General features: G+C 36.3%; 1 long non-coding RNA gene across 1 annotated transcript in view; it reads right to left on the reverse strand.

Moving 5' to 3' along the window:
* Nucleotides 1–1,238: 1,238 nt before the first annotated feature.
* LOC120243737 overlaps nucleotides 1,239–16,077 on the reverse strand; it is a 44,035-nt gene continuing 29,196 nt past the window's right edge. Inside the window, exon 3 of the long non-coding RNA XR_005531383.1 lies at nucleotides 1,239–1,334. This is a non-coding gene — a long non-coding RNA (uncharacterized LOC120243737). The remainder of the gene's footprint in view (nucleotides 1,335–16,077) is intronic.

Below are 16,077 nucleotides of genomic sequence, written 5' to 3' on the forward strand. Positions count from 1 at the left end.
GACACTTTGGTAGAAAATGGCATGCTACTTCTAAAGTATACAGAAATGCAAAGGACCTAAAATAGCCAAAACAACTTTTAAAAAGAACAAAGTTGGGAAACTAATGCTACCTGATCTGAGGACTTATTACAAAACTACAATAATCGAGAATTTGATATTGGCATCAGGATAGACAAATAGACTTCTGAGACATCATAGAGTGTCCAAAAACAGAGTGTCTGCTCATATATGGACAGCTAATTTTGGCAAAGATACAAACTTAGTTCATTGGGAAATGATGAAATAATTGGATATTCATCTCCAAAAGAGTAAATTTTATTTATATCTCACATCACATATCAAAATTAACTCAAAATAGATGGATCACAGCTTTAAATATAAAGTCTAGAACTATAAAACTTATAAAGGAAAACATAACTGAAAATTTTTGTGATCTTTATGTTAGGCAAAGGGTAATTAGAAATGACCTTAAAAAGATAATCCATATAGGGAAAAAATGACAAGATGAACTTTACCAAAGTTAAAATTTTCTGCTCTTCGAAAGACACTGTTAAAAGAATGAGAAGACAAACCAGAGAGTAAGAAATATTTACAGATCATACATCTGATAAAAAAAATCAAAATATATTTAGAACTCTCAAAGGTCAATCATAAAAAAAAAACTGCTTGTGAACATATGCAAAACATTTAACCAGATATTTTCCAAGAAGATTTTCAATGACAAATAAGTCAATATCATCATTAGTCATAAAAATGAAGATAAAGATGAGATTTAATGACATGCCCATACACCAATTATACTGATGCATAAAAAGGCTGATCATATCAAATGTTAACTACACTGGAGAGGAACTGGGACTCTGATACCCTGGAAGTGATAATATAAAAAAAAGAGAAGAGAGGGAAACAAACCATTAGACTCTTAACTATAGAGAACAAACTGAGGGTTGATGGAGGGAGGTGGGTAGGAGATGGGCTAGATGGATGATGGGCATGAAAGAGGGCACTAGCTGGGATGAGCACTGGGTGTTGTATGTAAGTGATGGATCACTCAATTCTACTTCTGAAACCAATATTGCACTCTATGGTAACTAAAATTTAAATTAAAAGAATACAACCACTTTGGAAGGCAGATTGGCAGTCTCTTTAACTAGTAAACTCATACCTATGGTATAATCTAGCCATACCACACTAGAGTATACATTCAAGGAAAAAGAAAGCCTTCGTACTTACAAAGACTTGTACATGAATGTTCAGAGCAACCGTAGCCAATCGCTGGAAATAATCCAAATGTCCATCAGCAGGTGAAGGGATAAGTTGTGCCATATCCACTACTGGAGATTCAAAAAGAATACACTATTGATATGTGAATACATTAAAATGGATGAATCGCAAAATGTTTATCCTAAGTGAAAAAAGTAAGGCAAAATAATATAATCTGTATTATTTATATAAATTTCTAATATATATAAATTAATTTATAATGACACAAAGCAGATCAGTTTTTCAGGTTAAGTGGTAGAAAAAAGCAGGGAGCATTAGGAGGAAAGGATTATAAGCGGTTCAAGAAAACTTTTAGTTGTGATGGATATGTTCATTATCTTGATTGTGGTGATGGTTGAGTGGATTTACACAATTGCCAAACTCATTCAATCATTCACTTTGAGCATGTGCTATTTATTATATACCATTATTTCTCAATAAAGCTGTTCTAAAATCAAATACTAGAAATAAATCTAATTAAATATCTATAGAAACCCTTCAATGAGAGATAGAAAATATAACAGAGAAATTAAAGAATACTAAAATAGGTGAAGAGTTACACCATTTTCACAGAAATAAAAGTCAATATTGCAAAGTCAATTCCCCCCAAGTTGATAGATTTAAGTCAATCTAGGTTAAAATTTTATTAGGGTTTGTATATGTATGTGTGTGTGTGTGTGTGTGTGTGTGTGTGTGTGTGTGTATGAAAATTAAGAAGTTGATTTTAAAATACATATGTCCTCTTTATACATAAATCCTTTGTCAGATTTATTTCAAAGTAATTTGTGTTCATGGAAACTATTATAAATGGTAGTTTTTAACTTTAATTTTGGGCTATTCACTTCTAATATATATAGAAAAACGGATTTTTGCTTATTGATCTTGTATCCTGCAACCTTACTAAGTTCATTTATTTGTTCTAGGGTTTTTCTAGATTAGTTCATTTATTAGTTCTAGGTTTAGTTCTAGTTCTAGGTGGATTATTTAGGATTTTCTGCACATAAGATTGAATTAAAACCATAAGGTGACACTACCATACCCCTACAAGAATGATTACCATGAAAATAGCAGAAAATAGCAGGAGTTAGCAAGGATGAAGGGTAACTACAGCTCCTATACAGTGCTTGGGGGCAGGGGTAATAAATTAATACAACCACTTTGGAAACTGAAACAAAACCTATGCATACCTATTACTCAACAATTCCACTCCTTGGTATATACCCAAAAGAAATAAGTATATAGATTTGCCAGTAGATATGAACATGAGTATGCATAGGAGCACTATACACTGTTTCCAAACTGGAAACAACACAAATGTCCATCTACAATAAACAGGATAAATATATTTTGATGTTTTAATGCAATAAAATACTGTATAGCAATGAACAAATGCTAACTATACGCATCTGTTGGGGGAGGTCATTGATTGCTGATTGACGGTAAGATAAACCCAGGCAAGGGGCAGTTCCTCTCCCCACTCCTTCCTGGAATGTGAACTTGCCTCCCCTACTCCCAGAAGCTGCCCCATGGATATAGCCTTGACATAGTGATGTGTTGTTGAGACCATGTGGACGGTATACATGACTCAACCCAGTTAAGACCAGTGGGTCAACTTTGAAGATTTGGCTGGTGAATGCAGAAACCAGTCATCTTGCAGACACCTAAGGTATATGTAAGTTCCTTTGCTGTAATAAACCTGCCACCTTCCAGTGGAGGATGGTCTGCCTCTTTCTTCAGTCACTCCTTGCCCTGTGTGTTCTGGGGGTCCAGTTTCAGATTACAAGGAGGAAAGCCCTTGAGATTGCAAACTAATGACATCAGCATAAATGGATTTTGAAATATTGAACAAAAGAGTACTGTATGTGATTCTATTTACACAAAGTATTAGATAGCAACAGTTACCGTTTTAGAAGTTAGGAGAGCAGCTCCTCTTGGCAGTTCTGGTGATTGGAAGGAACTGACTACATAGGTATTGCTCAGTTTGTTAAAACTCACTGGGCCTCCCACCTGAGATTTGTCCACTCAGACGCTTCATGCATTCCAAGACATCGTTTGTATCTGATGTCAGCAGTTGTACACGCCACAGACCTCCGTGACATTGATATGCAGTCACCTATCATTTCAAGGTCATGGGGCAGGAGATGTAGGAGAAATATCCATTTCCTTGGAGCCTAAGTTACATTAGTCACAAGAGCAGATGTTTAAGGTTACAGGTCACAAGTGCCAGGTGCCGTCTGACAGATGGCCAGTGCGCTTCACATTCAATGAACTTCTGTGTTTGTGTCATACAGGGCTCTCTGAAAAATAGGGCCCAGATCTGGGACTGCCCTTGCCCTGGTCAAAGGCGGTTCTGATCCAGTTAGAATTTAACTGGTACTTGTGTCTGGGGACTAAGGTGTTTGCTTGCTACAACTAGTTTTACCCATCACTTCTAAATATTTTTCCCATTCTTTTACTTTTTTTTTCTGAGAGAGAGAGACAGCATGAGCGGGGGGGGGGGGGGGGGGGGGGGGGGGGGGGGGGGNCAGGCTCCAGGCTCTGAGCTAGTTGTCAGCACAGAGCCTGATGCAGGGCTCAAACCCACGAACCATGAGATCATGACCTGAGCCGAAGTTGGCCACCCAACTGACTGAGCCACCCAGGCGCCCCTATTTTTCCTATGTACCCTATTTACCCTATTCTTGAGGGTACTTTCTCATAAACTCCTGTCTTTTTGCTGTGTTACCATCAGGTTATATCTAAGAATGTTTAAACTCCAATAAAAAGATAAAAAAAGAACAATTTGATCCCAGAATAAATGTGGACCTGGCTTAAATCCACTGATTTATTGTATTCATTTGATTAACCGTACACCATTTTTGTGCTTCCTACCATGTGTAGAAAGCTATGTAGTTCTAAGCTGAGGTCTTGCAGCAGCCTACGTTGATTCTTCAGTGTCAAATTCAGTATCAATTCTATACATGACCAATTCACTGCTAACCAGATGAGTTTGCAATTTGGAATTTCTTATATCATGGGAATAAACTCCCAAAGGCTTGAGGGTGGAGAAATGACAGAAAGACAGGACCTAGATTCAGAGAGGTATGTCACTAGTTTACGGCTTTTCAGACAGGTATTCACCCAGATCATTGCAAGAAAGCATTGGGAGGCTTCTCTTTTGTATTCCGTCAGCCAGCTGATACCATCTTGTTTCAGCTCCCTCAACAAGAGAAGAGACAAGCCTTTTAAAAGAAACTCCAGGGGTACTTGGGTGACTCAGTCGCTTGAGCATCCGACTTTGGCTTAGGTCATGATCTCATGGTTTGTGGGTTCAAGCCCTGCGTCAGGCTCTGTGCTGACAGCTAGCTCAGAGCCTGGAGCCTGCTTCAGATTCTGTGTCTCCCTCTCTCTCTGACCCTCTCCTGCTCATGCTGTCTCTCTCTCAGAAATAAATAAAACATAAAAAAAAATTTTAAATAAATAAATAAAAGAAACTCCAGCATGCTCTGAGGAGTCTCCTGGGTAGCCCAGAGAGGCCTGGAAGGAAGAAATCTGCCATCACGGAAAACAAATGATTTGGGCTGGGGTGAATGGAGAAAAGGAGAGAAAGCAAAAAGGGAAAATGAGAAATATTTCATTTAGCTCTATGTTACAGCAAGACATTCTATGGGCAACCATGCATTATTTCCAAGTAAACAAGAAGAAGAACAACTTTGTGAACTGTATAATCATTCATAGTATATATTAAACACCTTGCAAAAATCAATGAAAAGAAAATGAGGAATTGAAAAAAAGTACAGAAAAAAGCATGTCTGCCAAATCTATTTTTTTTTCTTCTAACAGAGTTGTAGAACTGGAGAATCAATAGTTATAATTAGCCTGATTGTCCAAAGGGGACATAGGATAGATGCAAAGCATATTATCTTTGTTAAATTTTTTTCCTGGGCAGCTTGGCAAATGCCTCCAAAATGGAGAAGACAGAGGAAAGGATTTAGCTTATCTGGAGTGTACAGGAGGCTTCTTGTGAGCAATGCTTGTGTTGTCCTCTACGGGGCAAGGGGAGCATGCGCTGATATATCAAATTCCTTAAGGATATCATGCCTGGCCCTATTTCACACCTTTATTACTTACTTAGATGAAGGTCAGTGGTCAGACTCTTGGGTATTCACAAGAGAGTTTCCCTATCAAGTCTGTCACTTCTGTCATTAGAAAATGTATCTGCTCCCCTCCTCATTCCCCTTACACTCCCAACCATCACACACCTGATCAAACTTTCACTGAAGTTTATTTTAACAAAACTCAACTGAAATGGCGCAAAAAGAAAAAAAAATCTCTGAAGATATGGAAGGAAAGGAAAGTATCAAAGCTAATTATCAAAATTATCAAAAAGTTGAATCTATTCCTTCTCCATCTTTTCTACTACTGCTTATAGATCTGGCCTTTCATTATTTCCTGTTTGAATTGCTGTATAAGCTTCATATTCGTAAGACATCCTTTTTATATTCTTCCGAACTTGCTTTCAGAGACGGGTCATAAACATAAATTTGACTGCTACTTTACTGCCTGAAACCATTCATCACTCCCAAACTTCTTGTCCAAGCACAGAGCTCCTTCATAATATATCCAGTATTTTCCTCCAAACTTACCTCCCACCACCATAGAATACCCTTGATTTCAGAGCTACGAAAACTTTATTTTGCTCCAATATTAGGTTTCTGGTTTCTGTGTGATATTCTACAAAGGCAATGATAGACTGCAGATGAGTGAAAGTGTTTACTGCAAGAATCACCTTGCCACAAAATGAATTTTTTTAATTGATAAGATATAATGCAACCTGAATTTTTATTTGGATATTAGACAAATCATTTTCCAATAATTAATTTTTAAGTTATCTACTTTTGAATAGAGATTTGTAGGACATAGTAAAGTGGTTAAACTTCAGAATGTCATTTTTCTTCCCAGGTTTTTTTGTTACTTTATACATGCTATGCAGAAAGCATATCTTGAATAATATGGTCATTTTGGGGATAAGATTTCTTTCATGTTTATTTTCCACTCTCATCCCAGTTTAAATAAAATCTATTTATTAAATTCTATGTGACTGAAACTTTAATATAAACTAATTCTGTACTTAGAGGTATCTACTACAAAAGCATTTTGTGGACCTTCTTTTTTTAGAGGTCCATATAGTCATCTGAACATCCAGGAGAAAAAAGTTACTCAGAAGGACCCTTTGAAATACCATACGGGATTTCTTGTATAGGATCTGCCTATGACATTTTGCCCTTCTAAGTATTAAATCAGTCTCAAATATGAAAGTAAATAAGCAGCCCCAAAAGTAAATTTCTTAAAGGTCAATTACAGAAAAATAATTTTTTATTTCACATCTAGAATTTTTGTATATTTGAAACTGGCTTCAGTATAAGACAATTTCACCCACATCTGGTTACAATCTGCATTTTCCTTATCCCAAATAATGATAGTTGACAGAAAAAAAAATCTGACACAATATGAAATTTTAGATGAGTCTACATATACATATAACTCAGCTAAAGTCCACAAATCAGCTAAAACGTATCAACAATTAGAAGTTTAGTAGATCATAGATTTGCTGATTCTTTTGTTCTTAGTCCAATGGAATATTTATTCAACAGATGACTACTGGAATTGTTAGAAGGCAGTAATGCATCGAAACCATGTTTGCTTAGCCTAGCAAAATAATAAATTGTGCTGTGTTTATCCTTTTGTTTCAAAGGCCAACTGTTGGCTTTATTTAATACCCTCTTAACATGCTAATAGCTCCTAATGGTCACATCAGCCATCAGTTAAACAAACCATTAGGTTGAGAAAAGAAATTTCAATAAAGGCAATTCACTAATTTGTTGATTGTTAATGGACATTAGCCCATTCAGGACCTGAGCCTAGACATATAGTTTAACTCAGAATCTATTATAGCAGTTTCTCTATACATAGCAAAGGGGCTAATTCAGCATTCTGAGTTCTTCTATTTCCACAAGACACGCTACCTAGATTTTTATATTCAAATTAGATGTTTTTAATCTGTAACATATATGTAAAAAAAGAACCTGCCAAAAGTAAATTGACTCTCAAATTATATAATTTTCACATGGTTTATGATTAAGGATAAATTTACAAGGGTCTTCTTAACCTCGTTTTCAGTTATTAAAGCACTGTTACTGTTATTTTAGTTTTAAAGCTAGGCATTCCTGTTTTAGATTCAAAACACCCTTTATACAATCAAAACACCACATTATTATGCTGCAAAAATGGAAGTCAAAGACATTTTTATAAATAGATTTTGCTGGTCCTTTCATGCTTGCCTTCACCGACAAGAGTCTAAATTGCTGAAAACATTTTTTGTGTTGTACTTTTCAGCTAATGTGTTTATTTAATTTTTAAATACAAATGGGATTGATGACTATTTTCAGAACATGTACTCAAAACGTGATATTTGAGGACATAAAGAAAAATTAACACATGGTTCTTCAATTTTAAAAGGTAAGATACTAATATGTTTGTTTTCATAGTTGAATTATTTTTCTTGTGATAACTCCAGGACTTGTATAAAGCTACCCAGAGCTCCTCTACTTCAGTGTAAACTCAATTATATACATTGACAGACACCAAAGCACACACAGGACTGTGGAAAATCATTTAATTGTAAGCATATTTTACACATATGCCATTCATATTGTCCAGTAATAGGGTAAGGAGAGCACAATTAGATTTGGCTTGTAGTATGAAAGCCAAGTAATGAATCTACCCAAGAATTCACTTTCTTTTTTCTCTGTCTTGAATGAGTGATTGCTAAGGTGAGCCCGAAGACTATGGAATTTTGAGGGTATTATCATCATGATCTATCACCCATTATGTTAAACAATTTATGGTGAAGAGATTACAGGTGATTAAAATAACCAAAGATTTAGGGATGGTGTCTCTCAGCTTTGAAATTTGAAGAAATATCTTAAGGACATGCAGTATTCTCACAAACAAAATGATTCTCCTTGATGCCATTTAATCATTTAATTACCTCAAAGTGTACTCAATGTGTAGGAACTAAATGTCCTGGTCATGCAATCACCTAATTACTGTGACTGGACCATATAATAGCTCATGTGTGCACATTTTAAAACTATAATACTCTAATGGAAAATACTATAATGCATTTTATATAAAGCTCCAAATTTAAACTAAATGAAGTATCCATAATTTAATCTTCTTCTTTTTTATCTTTGAAAAGAAAAATTACTAAAAGTAGAGACTTCTGAGGAGCAGCTCATATGTTTAGATATTAATCTTCCAAAACTTTTCCTGAAAAGTTCTTAGGAGGTTAATTACTTGTCTATTTTAATCTATTTGCTCTCTGTACCTCTATTGTACCTCACTGTTATTTCATGTGCCATGTTGTACTTTTAACATATTTTGAAACTTTATATATGTTTTTAACAAAAACATATAAGAGTTCAACACACAATTAATTTAAAAATATCAATATTTCTCAATTTTGAAATGCCATAACCATTATTTCGATGACCTAATTAGTATTCAGTAAAATAATAAAGTAATCATTTTATTTGCTCAAGAATTCAATTCATAAACTGATTAAAATGTAGGCCTTGTAGGGTTGCTGTGAGTATTAAATACATAATACAGTGAAGTATTAAGACTCCCGAAACTTTTATATCTAGATAGCTAGATATAAAAGTAGAATCTAAGAGGTGGTGGAGATCCAGAGTGGGAGCGGTTGATTATGCCCTGTTTGTGGAGAGGAATGAACAATTTTCAATAATTAATAAAACCGAGCTGTCCCCTTTATTTACTTTTATCTAATACTGTCTCTCATTCTACCTTAGAATCATTCTCATGTTTAACTTGTTATTCTGCTCACAAGGAAACCAGCTGGCAACACAGGGTTCATTTTTCATTCCAACATTGATACTGAGATGATAAGTTGGCAACTGTAATTGTTTCTCCCCTATAGCTCATTACAAAGTTTCCATGTTGATCTATCAAGTCATGGAGTAATTCAACTGATTGATTCGAAACTATTATCAGATTCAATGGCCTTCAATTGCCTCCCTTTCACAAAGCAAATATTTTTAGCTAAGAGATATTTTACTTTACCAGTATATGAGTTTAATGTGATTAATTAAGATGCTGAGTTCTGTTGTACTATGAAATTCACATCAACCATCACTGTAAATGGTAAATACAGCCACTGAGGAGGAGGATGGAGGCAGGGGGAGGGGGGAAGCAATGACTTGAAAAATCTTATCATCCAACAGTTGTTACACACCTGGCCCTAACACCCTATTAGTTAATTTTATATTTTCTACACTTCTAATCATGACACATTTGTCCCAGGTCTGAAATACATCTGTAATCCAATCCTTCCCTTAAATTTCAAAAATATGTATCCTTTCTCAATATTGTCCCATTGTTCCCAATTACTCACTTTGGAGTTCACTTCAGTGACAGCCTCCCAGCCAGGATGATATGCCTGTTGCCAGCATATCTTTGCACATTTGCCCCAGGGGCACAAATGTGCCCTCTTTCTACACATGGCTCTGCGTGTGTTTCTGTCTTCTTCAGAGGGGTTTACTTTATGACCGTTACCATTATTTGATGACTCTAAATTTTCTTTCATTTCATTTCATTCATTTATTCACTCAAGAAATACAATTGAGCACCTTATTATGTGGCAGCATTGTTCAAGATTGCAGGAAATAAGCAATGACTTTAAAGACTGGCGATGGCAGAGAAAGCAGAGATCAATTATAGTTTTGAAGAACTGGATGAACCCTTCTGAATTCTCTTCCTTTTCATGCATTAAGTTCCTTCACTGATGATTTGATTACTTATCTTATAAGGAGTTTTCAGGAACATTTCACCCAGAACCTTTCCTAATTTGGTTAAAGAATCCTGGTAAACTTGTTAAAATCTTGAAAGGTGATTCTCCTAGAAATTGTGTAATGATTGATGGAAAGAAAATGGCATTATAATATTAGTTCTTCCTTTTGCATGTGTAAGACATAGCTAGAAATTACTAAAGTATACTCAGTCTTTTTACTCTTAGAATTGATTACAAAGCTGGTTTTTCCTATAACTATAAAGTGAACAATATTTCACATTGTACAATATAACCATATCTAGACATTACACTTTAAAAGAGCTTAATCCAATAAGGTAGAATGTGAATCATTTTATTCAGCTTTCGGAGTACAGGAGCGATCTCAAAATGGAAACTGAGAAACATGCAAATATCCCTCTGGTCAGGTGATTCTTAAATTTTTAATTATATTCTTTATTGGTAATTTTGTGTAACATTTCAAATCTGTCTTTACTTACAAATTAGAAGAGCTGGTCTAACAATAAAAGCAGATTTCCAGTATGGGATTATACAGTGGCACCCGAGTGATGGCCATCTCTTCCATCAGGGAGAGTACGCACTTTCCACATGACCACATCCTCACCACTACTTATTGCCATGCACTCAGCTTGTTTAATTCATGTTTATCATTTGTCTAATCCTATAAGCATTTGAGTTGTGGACCATGACCCACATTAGCCAGGGTGATGAAAGAAGAAGCCACTGAGTATTGGAATTCCAAGTAATTAATTGAGGTAAGAAATAGGAAGCTCTCTCAAGTAGGATCCAGTCTGAAAATTATTCTAATCCTACCCAAATCCAAAAAGTGTTTCCCATATTTCCCAGCGTATTTGAGTAGAGACAACATTTTATAGTATACATTTTTGTAAAGGAAGTATTCATTGCCAAAGTGAGAAAGCTATATTAAAAAAAAAAAAAAAGCACACCATAAAGTCACTGGACTTTACTAGATGGTCTCTGAGCAATAGTAAGATTCATTCTTTCTCAGAACAAATTCTCTGGGGATCTGCTGTTGTCATCTCAGGTACAAGCGAATAGGTTAATGTGGTTTGGTATGGTTTAACATGCAACTAGCAAGGGATAATATGTAACCAGCAAAGAATGCTCCAAGACGGCTTACATCAGCTTTATTAGGGTGTAGAACATGGTCCAAGAACAATACCTTTCACGTAGTAGACCTTCAATAAATATTTTTTTAGTAGAAAGGTTAACTAATTAAAAATGACCCCAAAATTGTGAATATTTGTTAGCAATTCCTCTCATGGGTTACAATCATCTCCAAGTCCCTACTAATTTTCATTTACCATGGCAATCACATTGAAGTCTTAGCTGAACATTATTTTTATTTTGTTACATAAGAGTTGATACTTTACCTGTCTATTAACTTCTCTATAGTTTGATATTAACAGTTTAGCTCTTCTCAGTTAATCCTCCTGAATTGTCTTCAGAAGGTCTTGAACAACAAAAAGCCATTTAAATGCACAGACAAGAAAACTCACCTTTAATGTTTACAGATATTACTCCAGAGTACTGGTACTAAGCAGCATACCTTATTATGTGGTACCTGACTGTACAGATTTCCATTTGGCTATAAAATGCACTTCAAGTACATGATAGCCATCCTTGCTGTGATATTAGCTATGAGTGGAAGAGGCAAATAAAATTAAATAGACTTTTTTAATAGATTTTAAAATGCCAGAGTTATAAGGACCTGATGTGAGCCCTGGTCTTTCCCAGCACTTCTCACCAAGAGGTGCTAGAGCCTCCCACCGTGGGTCTAGAAACCATTTGGTTTCTTGACTGACATGAGAAGTACAGGTGAATATTGAATATTTATTCTCAGGAGATGAAATCTCGCACGTACCCCTGCCTCCAAGGTGCTGTGTCACTTTACTTATGTTACCCGGCTCTTCTCTTTCCTGCTATGTTGGAAGCCCTCTCTCAAGTGGGCTTACGGGCCACTCAGGTGAATCCTACAACTTCGTCTTTTATACCCAACTCATTGTCATTTGGGGTTTGCATTGACTGTTCAAACTACATTATGGCCTTTAGCAGAGTTCGAAACTAAGACCCTTACTGCTGTGACCCAGCTGTGGGTACTGCATTCCTTTTGTTACTAGTATCTCCTTGAATGATCCCAAGTTTGCACAGTCCCTTTGGACAGTGCACTGTCTGCTACTGCTGGAGGCGGGAATAGATATTAGGTCATTTCCCTCCACTCCATTCCATCCTGCCCTCAGCCTAGCTGATTTATGACACCTTACAACATTATTCAAGGACTTGTAGTCAAGAAGGATCTGTGCGGTCACACTTTGAAGCATTCTTGATGTTCCAAACACAGAGCATTGAGACACAAATAAAAAGAGGAGAAAAAATCAGACATCATCAGGAACCAAACAAAAACAAAATGAAGTAAAACAAAAATACACACGTGAAGTGGTGAGAGGGGCTGGGGCCATTGCCTGCTGTGTTTTTGAGTTATAAACAGAATAGGTATGGTGTTTGGCTTCTTTAGGAAAGCAGAAACCAAGTTGATCCCTACAAATTAGATCTAGTTTCTTGAAACCAGGAGCTGGAGTAGAATTCCCAGCACTGGAAAGGAGGCTGAAGGCATAGCTGAGACTGTGGTGAATACAAAACTGGAATCAGAATGGGCAGGAAGATGCAGGCAAAGTCAGAACACAAAGTGACTCAAGCCCCTGCTGGTTGAGTTACTCGTTTGAAGAGAGATATATCATCACTAAGCTGCCATTGCTATCAAATGCTACGTGAGATCTGGTTCTAGATTAGAGGCTCACATTTTCCTTCTGTCTAGAGTCCCCCTTCTACCACCACCATCTACCTGAGCTCCTTCCCATCCGGGGATCTAGTCAAATGCTATTTCTCCCAACAAACACTCTTAGAACATTATTACCAATCACAAGTAGGATATCTTCCCATCAGTTTTCATACGCATTTTGTGAAAGTCAAGTTTAAGTATATGCCATACTGGTAACTATGACTTGAGTATATGAAGACCTCAGGTCAAATCTCAATCCAGTCACTCACAACTGGATAATACCGAGCATTACACTAAACTGTCTGAACCTCAGTCTGCTTACACATAAAAACAAGGTTGCTGTGAAGATTGGCAGTGATGTGAGAAAGGCCATTAGCATAGTGCCTGGCACAGAGTAAGCCATCAATGATATGAACTACTCCTTTGGTGTATATCTCTCATACTATAAGATAAGATTCTGTGTCAAGTGACTTGTGTGATAGAATCAGGTTTACTTAGCTTTGCATTCTGTCTCTATCCTTTAGTGCCTATGTGACCATAAGTGAGTGCTACAGGTCTACTGGGAACTAATACTGAAAAGAAACCCCCCCAAGAGAATAAAACATTCTGTTAGTAAAATCAGGATTTGTAAATCCATTCAGTCTGTATCATAAATTAGTCAGTAATACATCTACTTTTAAAAAATGATAACACTTCCCACCCATTACAAATGGTATTATATATGTTTATCTATCTATATATATATATATAGATAAGTTACATGTAATATAATATATAATATACAGATATACAAAAAATATATAATATATAAATGTGTATATACATACACACATTTATATAAATAATAAGTGTTGGTGAGGATGTGAAGAGATTGGAATCCTTGTGCCCTGCCTGTAGGAATATAAAATGGTAAACCATTCTGGAAAACAATATGGTGTTTCCTCAAAAAATAGAGAAAAAGAACTACCATATGATCCAACAATCCCACTGTGGACATATATCCAAAAGAACTTGAAAACAAGGGCTCAAACAGATATTTGTATACCTGTGTGCATAGCAGCCTTGTTCATAATAGCCAAAAGAGGGAAGCGACCAAAATACCCATCAATAAATGAACAGATAAAAAAAACGTGGTTTATACATACAACAGAATATTATTCTACTTTAAAAAGGAGGAAAAGGTTATTGTCATAACCTGGACAATATTATGCTAAATAAACCAGTCACAACAGGACAATATGGTACATAGAAGAGTCAAATTGATAGAGAAAGTAGAATGGTGACTGCCAAAGGGGTTCAGGGGAGGAGAGTGGGTTTGGAGTTTTAGTCTGGGGAGATGAAAACCATCCTGGAGACAGATGGTGGTGATGGCTGCACAACACTGTGAATGTAGTCAGTGCCTCTGATGTGTTCATTTAAAAGAGTCAAAATGCGGGAAGCACCTGGGTGGCTCAGTCAGTTGGGTGTCTGACTTCAGCTCAGGTCTGATCTCATTGTTTGTGGGTTCGAGCCCCCATGTCAGGCTCTGTGCTGAGAGTTCATAACCTAGAGTCCACGTCAGATTCTGTGTCTCCCTCTCTCTCTGACCCTCTTGCATTTGCACTTTGTGTGTGTCTCTCTCAAAAATGAATAAACATTAAAAAAATTTTTTTTTAATTTTTTAAAAATAGTCAAAATGGTAACTTTTATGTTTTGCATGTTCTATCACAATAAAAAAGATGATAAAACATAGTAAACTAAGAGATGTTCAACAAAATCACACAAGTCCTACATTCTTTCTCCTCCCAGCCTGCTTACTTGTTATTGCTGCTTAACTTTTAGGTCAATGAGCTTGTATTTCTTTCTTATTCAAATTGGACACTGCATGTTAGATTGAGTTAAGACTATTATAATCATAGACACGCCAAGTGTATTGTCTATGTTTCCTGACTTTCTGGATTAATTTCTGATCCCAACACCCAGAACTGCCTGGTGATGTGTGAATTGTAGGGGAGAATGAAAAAGTAAGTTCACATTAACATCTGATGTCTGTAGTGAAAATCATCCTTGGGCTAAAGAAGCACTATTCTGGTACTTTCCTACAAATAAGCCATACACACACACACACACACACACACGTTTAGCTGCGAATGATAGTGTAAGCAGTTTCCTATTAAGTATAAAGCTTAAAAACACAATAACTGTTCCAAAGGCAACAAACCTATATGGAGTAATAAAATAAAAAAGTGCTTTTTAAAATTCTCTCTTCAGTGAGTTACTAGATGCAGTAATCAACCTGGGTGGTGCCAGTGGGAAACAAAATGCTATTTTTGGCTTCTCTGTTGGGGAAATATTCTCTGGTGTTTGTGCTGTATATATTTATCTCATCTGAGAGCTTGTCCCTCACACCTTTTTTGTCTTTTTTGAAGTAAGTCTAATAATCTTTTCCCCTGAGGTAGAGAGACAGGAGATTTGTGTTTTCCCCAAGGACCACTCAATAATCAAGTTGTTAAAACAGATGGGACTTTTCATTGCTCTGTCCTACCCTCTTTGCTAAGTCTGCTACCTCCTAGACTCATTTTGCTGAATTTCTGATTATCTTCTTTTTTCCCAGCTTTCCCTCCAATAGTTTGTTTGACCCATAAATTTTCTTTCAACATTCCTCCATGACTTCTCAGTTTGGGGGACCCACGTTAGGCTGCGTGAAGCCAAACACATTTTGCCCATCAAACACAACAAGGAGGTAGGTGTCTTGCCTCATTCTAGTCATTATAACTGATACAGCAGCTGAAAGTTTTTTGGAGTGATGGATGACTTCGATAACAGAGAATTTATAATAAATTATGTTCATTGATCTTTATCCATCAGTGAAGAAAAAACTGGTCAGCTTATTATTTTTTAAATTACCAGATACTCTTTAATATCTTAAATATTACTGGAATACCTCTTGAAGGGGAACCTGGTGGCTCAGTCTGTTAAGGGTCAGACTCTTGATTTCGGTTCAGGTCATGATGCGAGCCCTGCATCAGGCTCGACATCCTACTTGGGTTTCTCTCTCTCCCTCTCTCTCTCTTCTCTCTCTTTGCCCCTCTCCTACTTGCTTTTGCACGCTCTCTCTCTATTTCAAAATAAATAATAAACATTAAAAAAGGGAATACCTCCTGGC

This window comes from Hyaena hyaena, unplaced genomic scaffold (assembly GCF_003009895.1).
Source record: "Hyaena hyaena isolate Hyena2069 unplaced genomic scaffold, ASM300989v1 scaffold_355, whole genome shotgun sequence".
NCBI lineage: Eukaryota > Metazoa > Chordata > Mammalia > Carnivora > Hyaenidae > Hyaena > Hyaena hyaena.